Source organism: Amphiura filiformis, chromosome 13, assembly GCF_039555335.1.
Source record: "Amphiura filiformis chromosome 13, Afil_fr2py, whole genome shotgun sequence".
Taxonomy (NCBI): domain Eukaryota; kingdom Metazoa; phylum Echinodermata; class Ophiuroidea; order Amphilepidida; family Amphiuridae; genus Amphiura; species Amphiura filiformis.
In genome coordinates, this window is record NC_092640.1 from 66,567,068 (window position 1) to 66,585,369 (window position 18,302).

Below are 18,302 nucleotides of genomic sequence, written 5' to 3' on the forward strand. Positions count from 1 at the left end.
CGGCCAGATGTCAAACAATATGCCCAAATTCTGTCATCTGCAAATCTCACCCAGCATCAAAAAACTCCCACCCACAGATCTGGTAACATTCTCGATCACGTTATTTCTTGTTCGAATGATAACCTCGTGGTGGATAGTGATTCTTATCCACAGGCTGTCTCAGATCACTACCCTGTGCACTTTCAGCTGAATCTCCAGAAACCACCGCCCCAACGAACAACAATAACACTTCGCAATTACTCCTCCATCGACAACGACGTTTTTACAGCTTCTCTGAATGAGCACTTACACGAAATTCCTGAATCTGTTGATATTAACGAGTATTTTGACCAGTATAATAAGACATGCCATAACCTCCTGGATGAGCATGCTCCTGGAAGGACACGCTCGCGTCTAGTTAAAACCCGTCAACCCTGGTACAATGACAATGTTCATGACGCCCGTCATGAAAAACGTCGTGCTGAGCGTAGATGGCGTCATTCTCAATCAGAAACTGATCGCAAGGAGTTTCATGTTGCGACAAATGCTTCGAAAGAAGCCATTGTCAAAGCTAAGCAATCTTACTATACTGAAAAACTCACAGGTGCCGACAACAAAACAGTTTTTCAGACTGTAAACACTCTGCTGAACAAGGGTGCTAAACCCCTGCCAAGTCACGACAACCCTGTCGAATTGTCAGACAAATTTTCTCGATTCTTTGTTCATAAAATTGCAACAATCCGTGAAGAATTAGAAAGTGACTCCAACAAACCATCTACCACCAAGCTCCAGGAAACCTGTGCTCCAAATTGTATGCCTCTCAATGAATTTAACAAAATGTCTGAAGATGAGGTGAAAAAGGTAATCACCAGATCTTCCAACGCATCGTGCTCTCTTGACCCGCACCCAACATGGTTTTTGAAAAATCATATTGACAGTCACATACCAGCAATCACCAACATTGTGAACAAATCTCTCAGCTCTGGTGTTTTTCCGAATGCTGCTCACCACACGATTGTCACCCCGTTGCTCAAGAAACTTTCCGCAAATAAAGATGAGTTGAAGAATTATAGACCAGTAAGTAACCTGAGCTTTGTCGCCAAAGTCATCGAAAAGTGCGCTTCTGAGCAATTTGTTGAACATCTGAATAAGAATGACATGTGCGATCCTTTGCAATCTGCTTACCGTGCTCACCATTCTACTGAATCAGCTCTTATGAAAGTTCAGGATGACATAATGTGTGATATTGATTCCAAAAAGCTGTTTTCGTCGTACTCCTTGATATGAGTGCGGCGTTTGATACGGTGGATCACGCCATACTGTTGAACCGTCTCGAGCAGAAATATGCTGTAACTGGGACTGCCCTTGAGTGGTTTGCCTCATATCTTAAAGGATGGTCATCACGTGTGAACATAAACGGCACCATGTCAGACCCAGTTACCACTGATTTCGGACTGCCACAAGGATCAGTCCTCGGACCTCTTTTGTTCACCACATATTCCAAGCCCATCGGTGAAATTGCGAGGAAACACGGCATCGATTACCATCAGTATGCTGATGACTCGCAATTGTATGTTGCTTTTAACCCGCGTAATCCTGACGACATCATCAAGGCATTAAACAAGATATCATGCTGCATTGCTGACATAAAATCTTGCCTCACCGCCAATTATCTGAAACTCAACGACTCCAAGACTGAGTTTTTCATTGCAGCATCAAATCATAATCTCAAGCTCCTGGACATACAGAACATTCAACTCACCATCGGCGACTCCACTATCAATCTGTCTTCTGTCATTCGCAACCTGGGTTGTCACTTTGATTCCAACATGTCTCTTACTGCTCATGTTAACATTCTCCGCAGAAATACGCTCTTCCAGATAAAGAACTTGTGGCGTATCCGGTATTACATCAATCAAGAGACCTGCCATCATGCAGTAAGAGCACTGATACTCTCCAGGCTCGACTATTGTAACGCACTCTTCCTTCAGCTCTCTGCAAAAGACATAAGCCGTCTCCAAAGACTTCAGAACTCCGCCGCGCGTGTCATCTTTGCTGTTGGGCGTCGAGTCGAAGCTCACCCATTAGTCTCATCTCTCCACTGGCTCAGCATTGATAAACGCATCAGTTTCAAAATTCTTCTGTATATTTTCAAGTCTCTCAACAACCTTGCTCCGAAGTACATCTCCAACAAACTGACTCCTTATATTCCTCAAAGGACTCTCAGATCAAGTAATGACACCACGCGTCTCCTGGCTGATAGATCCATCAGTGTCGCCGGTGATCGTCGTTTCCCTGTAGCTGGTGTTAAGCGCTGGAACTCATTACCAACAGAAATCAGACTTTCGCCATCGGTCACTCTTTTCAAACAGAGACTCAAAACTTATTTATTCTGAACTGTTTTATTCTGAACTGGTTTTCTTATGTATTTGTTTTTTACTGTAAGCGCAACGATGCTTTCTTTGCGAATTGCGCCCTAAGAACTTTGTAGTAGTAGTAGTAGTAGTAGTGACGTTAGTCACGGCTGTGTCTTTTTTCTTACAGGTTCTTCTTTCTTTCTTCTTTCTTTCTGTCAACCATTACATTTGCTCTAGCACTCATATGCTTGCATCGATTTTGACCTAACTTGGTCACAATGATCATTGACCGTGCCCCTACAGGTCACATGAAACTCGTGGGGTCAAAGGTCACGCAGGGGTCATAGGGGTCAAAAACGTAATTTCAACTCAAAACGCATCTTCTCCTACAAATTACGTAAGACAGTGACGCCACTTGCACACATGCATTGTTATTACCCAGTGTCTATATGGTGTACACAGATTTGGGGTCAAAGGTCATTAAAGAGTCACTTCCGGTATAAAACGAAATACTTTCAAAATTTGTTATTAGCTAATGAAAACACAGGACAGTAACGGTATGTTCACATATGAGTTGCAGTTACCCAATGTATATGTAGTATTTTTTTATTTGGGGTCAAAGGTCATTAAAGGGTCACTTCCGGAATAAAACGAAATACATTTAAAATGCATCTTCTCCCACAAATTACGTAGGACAGTGACACTACTTGCACACATGCATTGTTATTACCCAGTGTCAATGTGGTGTACACAGATTTGGGGTCAAAGGTCATTAAGGGGCCACTTCCGGTATAAATCAAAATATCTTCAACAAATTTTATTAACTAAGAAAAACATAGGAGAGTGATGGTATGTTCACACATGAATTGTGTTTAACCAATGTATATATGGTATTTTTTTATTTGGTTCAAAAGGTCATTAGGGGTCATTTCAGGTGTAAAACGAAATACCTTTAAAATGCATCTTTTCCCACAAATTACGCAGGACAGTGATGCCACTTACACACATGCATTGTTATTACCCAGTGTCTATGGGGTGTACACAGATTTGGGGTCAAAGGTCATTAAGGGATCACTTCCCGTGTGACACGAAAAACTTTCAAAATGCCCCTTCTGCCACGAATAACATGGCAAAGTAATGCCACGTACACGCATAAATTGACATTAGCATATGGGGTTTTCATATATTTTGGGGTCAAAGGTCATTAAGGGGTCACACCACGGCTGTGTTCGTGGTCTTAGACCACAGCTAAGTCTAGTTTCTTCTTCTTCTTTCTGTCAACCATTACATTTGCTCTAGCACTCACATGCTTACATCGATTTTGACCTAACTTGGTCACAATGATCAATGACCATGCCCCTACATGTCACATGAAACTCGCGGGGTCAAAGGTCACGCAGGGGTCACAGGGGTCACGCAGGGGTCAAAAACGTGATTTCAACTAAAAATGCATCTTCTCCTACAACTTACGTAGGACAGCGACCCCACTTGCACACATGCATTGTTATTACCCAGTGTCTATGTGGTGTACACAGATTTGTGGTCAAAGGTCATTAAGGGGTCACTTCCGGTATAAAACGAAAAACCTTCAAAAAATGTTATTAGCTAAGTAAAACATAGCACAGTAACGGTATGTTCACATATGATCTGCAGTTACCCAATGTATATGTGGTATTTTTTTTTATTTGGGGTCAAAGCTCATTAAGGGTCACTTCCGGTATAAAAAGAAATACCTTTAAAATGCATCTTCTTCCACAAATTATGTGGGACAGAGACGCCACTTGCACACATGCATTGTTATTACCCAGTGTATATGGGGTGTACACAGATTTGGGGTCAAAGGTCATTAAGGGGTCACTTCCGGTATAAAACGAAATACCTTCAAAAATTTTTATTAGCTAAGTAAAACATTGGACAGTAACGGTATGTTCACATGATCTGCAGTCACCCAATGTATATGTGGTATTTTTTTATTTGGGGTCAAATCTCATTAAAGGGTCACTTCCGGTATAAAACGAAATACTTTTAAAATGCATCTTCTTTCATAGATTATGTAGGACAGTGACGCCACTTGCACACATGCATTGTTATTACCCAGTGTCTATGGGGTGTACACAGATTTGGGGTCAATGGTCATTAAGGGGTCACTTCCGGTATAAAACGAAAAACCTTCAAAAAATTTTATTTGCTAAGAAAAACATAGGACAGTAACGGTATGTTCACACATGAATTGTGGTTACCCAGTTTATATGTGGTATTATTTTATTTGGGGTCAAAGGTCATTAAGGGGTCACTTCCGGTATAAAACGAAATACCTTTAAAATGCTTCTTCCACAAATTACGTAGGACAGTGACGCTACTTGCACACATGCATTGTTATAACACAGTGTCTATATGGTGTGCACACATTTGGGGTCAAAGGTCAGTAAGGGGTAACTTCCGGTATAAAACGATATACCTTCAAAATGCACCTTCTGCCACAAAAAGCATAGCAAAGTGATGTCATGTGGACACGTGCATTGACATTAGCCAATGTCTATGGAGTTTTTCATATATTTTGAGGTCAAAGGTGATTAAGGGGTCACAACACGGCTGTGTTTGTGGTCTTAGACCACAGCTAAGTCTAGTTACACAGCCGTGACGTTAGTCACGGCTGTGTCTTTTTTCTTACAGGTTCTTCTTCTTCTTTCTTCTTTCTGTCAACCATTACATTTGCTCTAGCACTCACATGCTTACATCGATTTTGACCTAACTTGGTCACAATGATCATTGACCGTGCCCCTACATGTCACATGAAACTCGTGGGGTCAAAGGTCACACAGGGGTCACAGGGGTCAAAAAACGTGATTTCAACTCAAAATGCATCTTCTCCTACAAATTACGTAGGACAGTGACGCCACTTGCACACATGCATTGTAATTACCCAGTGTCTATGTGGTGTACACAGATTTGGGGTCAAAGGTCATTAAGGGGTCACTTCCGGTGTAAAACGAAAAAGCTTCAACAATTTTTATTAGCTAAGTAAAACATAGCACAGTAACGGTATGTTCACATATGATCTGCAGTCACCCAATGTATATGTGGTATTTTTTTTATTTGGGGTCAAAGCTCATTAAGGGTCACTTCCGGTATAAAAAGAAATACCTTTAAAATGCATCTTCTTCCACAAATTATGTGGGACAGAGACGCCACTTGCACACATGCATTGTTATCACCCAGTGTCTATGGGGTGTACACAGATTTGGGGTCAAAGGTCATGAAGGTGTCACTTCCGGTAAAAAACGAAATATCTTAAAAAAATTTTATAAGCTAAGCAAAACATGGGACAGTAACGGTATGTTCACACGTGATCTGCAGTCACCCAATGTATATGTGGTATTTTTTTTTATTTGGGGTCAAATCTCATTAAGAGGTCACTTCCGGTATAAAACGAAATACCTTTAAAATGCATCTTCTTCCACAGATTCTGTAGGACAGTGATGCCACTTGCACACATGCATTGTTATTACCCAGTGTGTATGGGGTGTACACAGATTTTGGGTCAAAGGTCATTAAGGGGTCACTTCCGGTATAAAACGAAAAACCTTCAAAATTTTGTATTTGTTAAGATAAACATAGAAGAGTAACGGTATGTTCACACATGAATTGTGGTTACCCAATTCATATGTGGTATTTTTTTTATTTGGGGTCAAATGTCATTAGGGGTCACTTCCTGTACTGAGTCGAAAACCTTCAAAATGCCCCTTCTGCCACAAATAACATGGCAAAGTGATGTCACGTGCACACATACATTGACATTAGCCAATGTCTATGGGTTTTTTATATATTTTGGGGTCAAAGGTCATTTAGGGGTAACAACACGGCTGTGTTCGTGGTCTTAGACCACAGCTAAGTCTAGTTGTTTCTTCTTCTTCTGTCAACCATTACATTTGCTCTAGCACTCACATGCTTACATCGATTTTGACCTAACTTGGTCACAATAATCATTGACTATGCCCCTACATGTCACATGAAACTTGCGGGGTCAAAGGTCACGCAGGGGTCACAGGGGTCAAAAACGTGATTTCAATTAAAAATGCATCTTCTCCCACAACTTACGTAGGACAGCGACCCCACTTGCACACATGCATTGTTATTACCCAGAGTCTATGTGGTGTACACAGATTTGGGGTCAAAGGTCATTAAGGGTCACTTCCGGTATAAAACGAAAAACCTTCAAAATTTTTATTAGCTAAGTAAAATATAGCACAGTAACGGTATGTTCACATATGATCTGCAGTCACCCAATGTATATGTGGTATTTTTTTTTACTTGGGGTCAAAGCTCATTAAGGGGTCACTTCCGGTATAAAAAGAAATATACATCTTCTTCCACAAATTATGGGGGACAGAGACGCCACTTGCACACATGCATTGTTATTACCCAGTGTCTATGTGGTGTACACAGATTTGGGGTCAAAGGTCATTAAGGGGTCACTTCCGGTAAAAAACGAAATATCTTAAAAAAAAATTATAAGCTAAGTAAAACACGGGACAGTAACAGTATGTTCACACGTGATCTGCAGTCACCCAATGTATATGTGGCATTTTTTTTATTTGGGGTCAAATCTCATTAAGGGTCACTTCCGGTATAAAACGAAATACCTTTAAAATGCATCTTCTTCCACAGATTCTGTAGGACAGTGACGCCACTTGCACACATGCATTGTTATTACCCAGTGTCTATGGGGTGTACACAGATTTGGGGTCAAAGGTCATTAAGGGGTCACTTCCGGTATAAAACGAAAAACCTTCAAAATTTTTTATTTGATAAGAAAAACATAGGACAGTAATAGTATGTTCACACATGAATTGTGGTTACCCAATTCATATGTGGTATTTTTTTATTTGGGGTCAAATGTCATTAAGGGGTCACTTCCGGTCTGAGACGAAAAACCTTCAAAATGCCCCTTCTGCCACAAGTAACATAGCAAAGTGGTGCCACATGCACCCATGCATTGACATTAGCCAATATCTATGGCCGTTTTCATCTATTTTGGGGTCAAAGGTCATTAGGGGTAACAACACGGCTGTGTTCGTGGGTTAGACCACAGCTTAGTCTAGTTACACAGCCGTGACGTTAGTCACGGCTGTGTCTTTTTTCTTACAGGTTCTTTCTTCTTTCTTCTTTCTTCTTTCTGCCGACCACTACATTTGCTCTAGCACTTACATGCATACACCGATTTTGACCTAACATGGTCACAACTATCATTGACCATGCCCCTACATGTTGTATGACACTCGTGGGGTCAAAGGTCACGCAGGGGTCATAGGGGTCAAAAACGTGATTTCAACTCAAAATGCTTCTTCTCTCACAGATTACGTAGGACAGTAACACCACTTGCACAAATGCATTGTTATTATCCAGTGTCTATGGGGTCCTCACAGATTTGGGGTCAAAGGTCATTAAGGGGTCACTTCCGGTATAAAACGAAAAAACTTCAAAATTTTTTATTTGCTAAGAAAAACATAGGACAGTAACGGTATGTTCACACATAAATTTTAGTTACCCTGTGTATATGTGGTATTTTTTTATTTAGGGTCAAAGGTCATTAAGGGGCCACTTCCGGTATAAAACGAAATACCTTTAAAATGCTTCTTCTCCCACAAATTACGTATGACAGTGACACCACTTGCACACATGAATTGTTATTAACCAGTGTCTATGGGGTCCTCACAGATTTGGGGTCAAAGGTCATTAAGGGGTCACTTCCGGTATAAAACGAAAAACCTTCAAAATGTTGTATTTGCTAAGAAAAACATAGGACAGTAACGGTATGTTCACACATAAATTGTAGTTACCCTGTGTATATGTGGTATTTTTTATTTAGGGTCAAAGGTCATTAAGGGACACTTCCGGTATAAAACGAAATATCTTTAAAATGCTTCTTCTCCCACAAATTACGTAGGACAGGGACACCACTTGCACACATGCATTGTTATTACCCAGTGTCTATGTGGTCCTCACATAATTGGGGTCAAAGGTCATTAAGGGGTCACTTCCGGTATAAAACGAAAAACCTTCAATTTTTTTTTATTTGCTAAGAAAAACATAGGACAGTAACGGTATGATCACACATGAATTGTGGTTACCCAATTCATATGTGGTATTTTTTATTTGGGGTCAAAGGTCATTAAGGAGTCGCTTCCGGTCTGAGACGAAAACCTTCAAAATGCCCCTTCTGCCACAAGTAACATAGCAAAGTGGTGCCACGTGCACCCATGCATTGATATTAGCCAATGTCTATGGTCGTTTTCATATATGTTGGGGTCAAAGGTTATTAGGGGTCACAACATGGCTGTGTTCGTGGGTTAGACCACAGCTTAGTCTAGTTCTTCTTTCTTTCTGCCGACCACTACATTTGCTCTAGCACTTACATGCTTACACCGATTTTGACCCAACTTGGTCACAACTATCATTGACCATGCCCCTATATGTCATATGAAACTTGTGGGGTCAAAGGTCACGCAGGGGTCATAGGGGTCATAAACGTGATTTCAACTCAAAATGCTTCTTCTCTCACAGATTACGTAGGACAATGACGCCACTTGCACACATGCATTGTTATTACCCTGTGTCTATGTGGTCCTCACAGATTTGGGGTCAAAGGTCATTAAGGGGGCACTTCCGGTAAAAAAACGAAAAACTTTCATTTTTTTTTATTTGCTAAGAAAAACATAGCACAGGGTCAAAGGTCATTAAGGGGCCACTTCCGGTATAAAACGAAATACCTTTAAAATGCTTCTTCTCCCACAAATTACGTAGAACAGTAACACCACTTGCATACATGCATTGTTATTACCCAGTGTCTATGGGGTCCTCACAGATTTGGGGTCAAAGGTCATTAAGGGGTCACTTCCGGTATAAAACGAAAAACCTTCAATTTTTTTTATTTGCTAAGAAAATCATAGGACAGTAACGGTATGTTCACACATGAATTGTGGGTACCCAATTCATATGTGGTATTTTTTTATTTGGGGTCAAATGTCATTAAGGGGTCACTTCCGGTATAAAACGAAAAACCGTCAAAATGTTTTATTTGCTTAGAAAAACATAGGACAGTAACGGTATGTTCACACATGAATTGTGGGTACCTTATTCATATGTGGTATTTTTATATGGGGTCAAATGTCATTAAGGGGTCACTTCCGGTCTGAGACGAAAAACCTTCAAAATGCCCCTTCTGCCACAAGTAACATAGCAAAGTGGTGCTACATGCACCCATGCATTGACATTAGCCAATGTCTATGGCCGTTTTCATATATTTTGGGGTCAAAGGTCGTTAGGGATAACAACACGGCTGTGTTCGTGGGTTAGACCACAGCTTAGTCTAGTTCTTCTTTCTTTCTTTCTTTCTTTCTGCCGACCACTACATTTGCTCTAGCACTTACATGCTTACACCGATTTTGACCTAACTTGGTCACAACCATCATTGACCATGCCCCTACATGTCATATGAAACTCGTGGGGTCAAAGGTCACGCAGGGGTCATAGGGGTCAAAACGTGATTTCAACTCAAAATGCTTCTTCTCCTACAGATTACGTATGACGGTGACCTCACTTGCACACATGCATTGCTATTACCCAGTGTCTATGGGGTCCTCACAGATTTGGGGTCAAAGGTCATTAAGGGGTCACTTCCGGTATAAAACGAAAACCTTAAAAAATTGTATTTGCTAAGAAAAACAGTACAGTAACGGTATGTTCACACATTAATTGTAGTTACCCTGTGTATATGTGGTATTTTTTTATTTAGGGTCAAAGGTCATTAAGGGGCCACTTCCGGTACAAAACGAAATACCTTTAAAATGCTTCTTCTCCCACAAATTACGTTGGACAGTAACACCACTTGCATACATGCATTGTTATTACCCAGTGTCTATGGGGTCCTCACAGATTTGGGGTCAAAGGTCATTAAGGGGTCACTTCCGGTATAAAACGAAAAACCTTCAAAAAATTTTATTTGCTAAGAAAAACATAGGACAGTAACGGTATGTTCACACATGAATTGTGGTTACCCAGTTTATATGTGGTATTATTTTATTTGGGGTCAAAGGTCATTAAGGGGTCACTTCCGGTATAAAACGAAATACCTTTAAAATGCTTCTTCCACAAATTACGTAGGACAGTGACGCTACTTGCACACATGCATTGTTATAACACAGTGTCTATATGGTGTGCACACATTTGGGGTCAAAGGTCAGTAAGGTGTAACTTCCGGTATAAAACGATATACCTTCAAAATGCACCTTCTGCCACAAAAAGCATAGCAAAGTGATGTCATGTGGACACGTGCATTGACATTAGCCAATGTCTATGGAGTTTTTCATATATTTTGAGGTCAAAGGTGATTAAGGGGTCACAACACGGCTGTGTTTGTGGTCTTAGACCACAGCTAAGTCTAGTTGTTTCTTCTTCTTCTGTCAACCATTACATTTGCTCTAGCACTCACATGCTTACATCGATTTTGACCTAACTTGGTCACAATAATCATTGACTATGCCCCTACATGTCACATGAAACTCGCGGGGTCAAAGGTCACGCAGGGGTCACAGGGGTCAAAAACGTGATTTCAATTAAAATGCATCTTCTCCCACAACTTACGTAGGACAGCGACCCCACTTGCACACATGCATTGTTATTACCCAGAGTCTATGTGGTGTACACAGATTTGGGGTCAAAGGTCATTAAGGGGTCACTTCCGGTATAAAACGAAAAACCTTCAAAAATTTTTATTAGCTAAGTAAAATATAGCACAGTAACGGTATGTTCACATATGATCTGCAGTCACCCAATGTATATGTGGTATTTTTTTTACTTGGGGTCAAAGCTCATTAAGGGGTCACTTCCGGTATAAAAAGAAATACCTTTAAAATGCATCTTCTTCCACAAATTATGGGGACAGAGACGCCACTTGCACACATGCATTGTTATTACCCAGAGTCTATGTGGTGTACACAGATTTGGGGTCAAAGGTCATTAAGGGGTCACTTCCGGTAAAAAACGAAATATCTTCAAAATGCCCCTTCTGCCACAAGTAACATAGCAAAGTGGTGCCACATGCACCCATGCATTGACATTAGCCAATATCTATGGCCGTTTTCATATATTTTGGGGTCAAAGGGCATTAGGGGTAACAACACGGCTGTGTTCGTGGGTTAGACCACAGCTTAGTCTAGTTACACAGCCGTGACGTTTAGTCACGGCTGTGTCTTTTTTCTTACAGGTTCTTTACACAGCCGTGACGTTAGTCACGGCTGTGTCTTTTTTCTTACAGGTTCTTTCTTCTTTCTTTCTTTCTTTCTGCCGACCACTACATTTGCTCTAGCACTTACATGCTTACACCGATTTTGACCTAACTTGGTCACAACCATCATTGACCATGCCCCTACATGTCACATGAAACTCGTGGGGTCAAAGGTCACGCAGGGGTCATAGGGGTCAAAAACGTGATTTCAACTCAAAATGCTTCTTCTCTCACAGATTACGTATGACGGTGACCCCACTTGCACACATACATTGTTATAATCCAGTGTCTATGGGGTCCTCACAGATTTGGGGTCAAAGGTCATTAAGGGGTCACTTCCGGTATAAAACGAAAAACCTTCAACTTTTTTATTTGCTATGAAAACATAGGAGAGTAACGGTATGTTCACACATGAATTGTAATTACACTGTGTATATGTGGTATTTTTTTATTTAGGGTCAAAGGTCATTAAGGGGCCACTTCCGGTATAAAACGAAATACCTTTAAAATGCTTCTTCTCCCACAAATTACGTAGGACAGTGACACCACTTGCATACATGCATTGTTATTACCCAGTGTCTATGGGGTCCTCACAGATTTGGGGTCAAAGGTCATTAAGGGGTCACTTCCGGTATAAAACGAAAAACCTTCAAAAATTTGTATTTGCTAAGAAAGACATAGGACAGTAACGGTATGTTCACACATGAATTGTGGTTACCCAATTCATATGTGGTATTTTTTTATTTGGGGTCAAAGGTCATTAAGGGGTAACTTCCGGTCTGAGACGAAAAACCTTCAAAATGCCCCTTCTGCCACAAGTAACATAGCAAAGTGGTGCCACATGCACCCATGCATTGACTTTAGCCAATGTCTATGGCCGTTTTCATATATTTTGGGGTCAAAGGTCATTAGGGGTAACAACACGGCTGTGTTCGTGGGTTAGACCACAGCTTAGTCTAGTTCTTCTTTCTTCTTTCTTTCTTTCTTTCTTTCTGCCGACCACTACATATGCTCTAGCACTTACATGCTTACATCGATTTTGACCTAACTTGGTCACAACCATCATTGACCATGCCCCTACATGTCATATGAAACTCGTGGGGTCAAAGGTCACGCAGGGGTCATAGGGGTCAAAAACGTGATTTCAACTCAAAATGCTTCTTCTCCTACAGATTACGTATGACGGTGACCTCACTTGCACACATGCATTGCTATTACCCAGTGTCTATGGGGTCCTCACAGATTTGGGGTCAAAGGTCATTAAGGGGTCACTTCCGGTATAAAACAAAAAACCTTAAAAAAATTGTATTTGCTAAGAAAAACAGTACAGTAACGGTATGTTCACACATTAATTGTAGTTACCCTGTGTATATGTGGTATTTCTTTATTTAGGGTCAAAGGTCATTAAGGGGCCACTTCCGGTACAAAACGAAATACCTTTAAAATGCTTCTTCTCCCACAAATTACGTTGGACAGTAACACCACTTGCATACATGCATTGTTATTACCCAGTGTCTATGGGGTCCTCACAGATTTGGGGTCAAAGGTCATTAAGGGGTCACTTCCGGTATAAAACGAAAAACCGTCAAAATTTTTTATTTGCTAAGAAAAACATAGGACAGTAACGAGTATGTTCACACATGAATTGTGGGTACCCAATTCATATGTGGTATTTTTTATTTGGGGTCAAATGTCATTAAGGGGTCACTTCCGGTCTGAGACGAAAAACCTTCAAAATGCCCCTTCTGCCACAAGTAACATAGCAAAGTGGTGCCACATGCACCCATGCATTGACATTAGCCAATGTCTATGGCCGTTTTCATATATTTTGGGGTCAAAGGTCATTAGGGGTAACAACACGGCTGTGTTCGTGGGTTAGACCACAGCTTAGTCTAGTTCTTCTTCTTTCTTCTGTCAACCATTACATTTGCTCTAGCACTCACATGCTTACATCAATTTTGACCTAACTTGGTCACAATGATCATTGACCATGCCCCTACATGTCACATGAAACTCGCGGGGTCAAATGTCACGCAGGGGTCACAGGGGTCAAAAACGTGATTTCAACTAAAAATGCATCTTCTCCTACAACTTACGTAGGACAGTAACGCCACTAGCACACATGCATTGCTATTACCCAGTGTCTAAAACGAAATACCTTCAAAAATTTTTATTAGCTAAACCAAATATAGGGCAGTAACGGTATGTTTACATATGAGTTGCAGTTACCTAGTGTATATGTGATATTTTTTATATGGGGTCAAAGGTCATTAAGGGGTCACTTCCGGTATAAAACGAAATAACCTTTAAAATGCATCTTCTCCCACAAATTACGTAGGACAGTGAGGCCACTTGCACACATGCATTGTTATTACCTAGTGTCTATGGGGTGTACACAGATTTGGGGTCAAAGGTCATTAAGGGGTCACTTCCGGTATAAAACGAAATATCTTCGAAAATTTTTATTAGCTAAGAAAAACGTAGGACAGTAACGGTATATGCACACATAAATTGTGGTTGCCCAGTGTATATGTGGTATTTTTTAATTTGGGGTCAAATGTCATTAAGGGGTCACTTCCGGTATAAAACGAAATACTTATAAAATGCATCTTCTTCCACAAATTACGTAGGACAGTGACGCCACTTGCACACATGCATTGGTGTTACCCAGTGTGTATGCGGTGTACACAGATTTGGGGTCAAAGGTCATTAAGGGGTCACTTTCGGTATAAAACGAAATACCTTCAAATATTTTTATTAGCTAAGAAAAACAAAGGACAGTAACGGTATGTTCATATATGAATTGTGGTTACCCAGTGTATATGTGGTATTTTTTAAAATTTTGGGTCAAAGGTCATCAAGGAGTCACTTCCGGTCTGAGACGAAAAACCTTCAAAATGCCCCTTCTGCCACAAATACCATGGCATAGTGATGCCACATGCAAATCGTCGGTCACAACACATAGTGGCGTATAGCCATTTTCCAAATTTTCCGTTTCACATAGTGGCGTATCGGTTTAGACCTAGCTAATATCCTATAATAGTTATTCCTTGTTAACTATTAAAGATACAGTTTAATAGTTTGAACCTTAAACTTTAATTTTAAATGGAATCGGGCCACTGAGAGATAACAGTGAAGGAGTATCGACTCAGTTACTAGTAGCCTATCCTTCAAAAACGTTTTGCTCGGAGACGTATTTTGTCCTTCACGTACGCCACTATGTGTTGCGACCGACGAAATGTGCATTGACATTAGCCAATGTCTATGGGGCTTTCATATATTTTGGGGTCAAAGGTCTTTAAGGGGTCACAACACGGATGTGTTCGTGGTCTTAGACCACAGCTAAGTCTAGTTCTTTCTTCTTTCTTCTGTCGACCATTAAATTTGCTTTAGCACTCACATGCTTACATCGATTTTGACCTAACTTGGTCACAATGATCATTGACCGTGCCCCGTGATTTCAGCTCAAAATACATCTTCTCCTACAAATTACGTAGGACAGTGACGCCACTTGCACACATGCATTATAATTACTCAGTGTATAGGTGGTGTACACAGATTTGGGGTCAAAGGTCATTAAGGGGTCACTTCCGGCATAAAACGGAATACCTTCAAATCTTTTTATTAGCTAAGGAAAACATAGAACAGTAACGGTATGTTCACATATGAGTTGCAGTTACCCAATGTATATGTGGTATTTTTTATTTGGGGTCAAAAGGTCATTAAGGGGTCACTTCCGGTATAAAACGAAATACCTTTAAAATGCATCTTCTCCCACAAATTACGTAGGACACCACTTGCACACATGCATTGTTGTTACCCAGTGTCAATGTGGTGTACACAGATTTTGGGTCAAAGGTCATTAAGGGGTCACTTCCGGTATAAATTGAAATATCTTCAAAAATTTTTATTAGCAAAGAAAACCATAGGAGATTGATGGTATGTTCACACATGAATTGTGTTTACCCAATGTATATATGGTATTTTTTTAATTGGGGTCAAAGGTCATTAAGGGGTCATTTCCGGTATAAAATGAAATACCTTTAAAATGCATCTTCTCACACAAATTACGTAGGACAGTGATGCCACTTACACACATGCATTGTTGTTACCCAGTGTCTATGGGGTGTACACAGATTTGGGGTCAAAGGTCATTAAGGTGTCACTTCCGGTATAAATCGAAATATCTTCAAAAAAATTTATTAGCTAAGAAAAACATAGGAGAGTGATGGTATGTTCACACATGAATTGTGTTTACCCAATGTATATATGGTATTTTTTTATTTGGGGTCAAAGGTCATTAAGGGGTCATTTCCGGTATAAAACGAAATACTTTTAAAATGCACCTTCTCCCACAAATTACGTAGGGCAGTGATGCCACTTACACACATGCATTGTTATTACCCAGTGTCTATGGGTGTACACATATTTAGGGTCAAAGGTCATTAAGGTGTCACTTCCGGTCTGATACGAAAAACCTTCAAAATGCCCCTTCTGCCACAAATAACATGGCAAAGTAATGCCACGTGCACGCATACATTGACATTAGCCAATGTCTATGGGGTTTTCGTATATTTTTGGGTCAAAGGTCATTAAGGGGTTAAAACACGGCTGTGTTCGTGGTCTTAGACCACAGCTAAGTCTAGTTATTTCTGTCACCTCTTAATCCAAGATGGCCTTCTATATCAAAACGTGATCATGACGCGATTGGTGTCATTGAAAAGGGAACTAAAATTTCTACATTTTGATACCAAGGTTACCGGGGTACAAGTAATTTTAAACAGCAAAATGTTGAGTCACAAAGGTGCTTTTTTGGTATTTATTATGAAAAACACAATTTTGCACTTTAACATTTTCTTACATATTTCCAAAAATATTCGACAAATCGAATTCTTATTTTTAGAAAATTAACTTATATCCTGGTAATAATTAGTATGTGAAACCTTCAATTATATATCTTGTATCAAAGTGTGGGGGTGTGTTTGTGTCCGGGGGTCAAGCTTCTCCCCGGACACACACACACACCCACACAAAACCTGGGAAGAAGAACAAAAAACAGGGACCAATAGGGGAAAATAGGAAAAAATTAGGCTCGCACCTAAACAACCTACAACCTTTGATCAGAAATTGGGAAATTGTTACAATCTTGCTACCCCCTGGAAGGTCAGGTCTAGTTACGCCACTGGTTATACTCTGTCAAAGTTTGAAAATGTGTTCGTTACCAAATACGCATAATGTGACTGCCCCATTATAGCTAAAACTGTATTTTGAATGTAACGTCGAATAATAGCCCCGGTCATTCTATGTGCATGATGTGTGTGCTATTATTTAGTACATTTGTTGATCAACCTTTATATGTGTGTAAAATATTGTGGTGATAACTTCCAAAACCAATATGGCCGCCGTTTTGATGTACACTACAATATTTTGATTATTACACATCACCCTAGTAACCTGTGTCATATACAAGGGAACAGTTCACCCATTTGATGTTAGCAGACAAGATGGGCTTTGGTCAAGTTTTACATAAGATTTTGAACCAAAAGATTAATTTTTTTTATACAATATCACATTTTGTATAGAGAGTTTAGACATTAGAGTTTTTTTATGAATCACTGGGTAAGTAATGACATCTTTTTGGTCTAATTGCAGCTTCCCACTTCTTTGAAATGTTGATGGTACCAGGTTACCCTTTAACCTTTATGGAACATACTATTACACATATTCCTGAAATACGAAATTTGGTTGACGGGGTTTTCCTGGGGTGGTACTTTGAACAATTTTGTACGGGATATGCCACAGGCTGATGCCACGCAGGCTTTCGGATCCTGTCTTTCTGTATATACCTACGTTTTGCCATGTTTACAACCCATCACAAAAAGACACCAAATGCACCCAAATGTACCATAATTGGGAGCTTTTACGACGTAAGGGCATTTTTTTAATCAAAATTGGGAGCATTGATCTCCACTGAAAACCCCATTAAAAAGTTCGAGGACATCTCCCATTCACCGTGTGTGGTGAATTGACTACGTAATATTAAACAGACACTCGTCGGTATAGGCTAGCCAAATGTAAAAAAATACAGCGTCTTTCACTGCTTTAACATGTAAACATGTACTAAAGCGGGATTTACATATTCAGTGGCGTAGATTTCTTTTTGACATTTGGGGGATGGGGTTGGAAAAATTTCTTGAAGTATAGTAAATCCAGCACTTTTTGGCGACATAATCATGTTTACTGTACAAATACGAACATTTTGGCCATTTTGAGGCTAAATTGGTGAAATATAGTGCAAAAGTGGAATAAATTCGCACGAAGCGCGCAAAAATGTGCACTTTTGGGGCTAAAATGGCCAAATATAAGGTTATTTTGGCCAGAAACCCACATACAGCCCTCAACATTGGGGGATGATTGTATGGAGCATCCCCAGACAAAATATTGGGGGGGGGGGGGTGGGTACGCCTATGCATTTATTCCGCTGCCGTTAGAATATGTCAGCTGCCATACAATGCCCAAGGGATACTCATACGGCGCTCAATGGACAATATTCAAAACAGCTCCCCCGTTTCACCCTGGGTAGAGAGAGACAAGTAAGGTAAAACACCTTGCCCAAGAGCACAACACGATGGCACCGCTGGGGCTCGAACTCGCAATCCATCGATTACAATGCAGAGCCC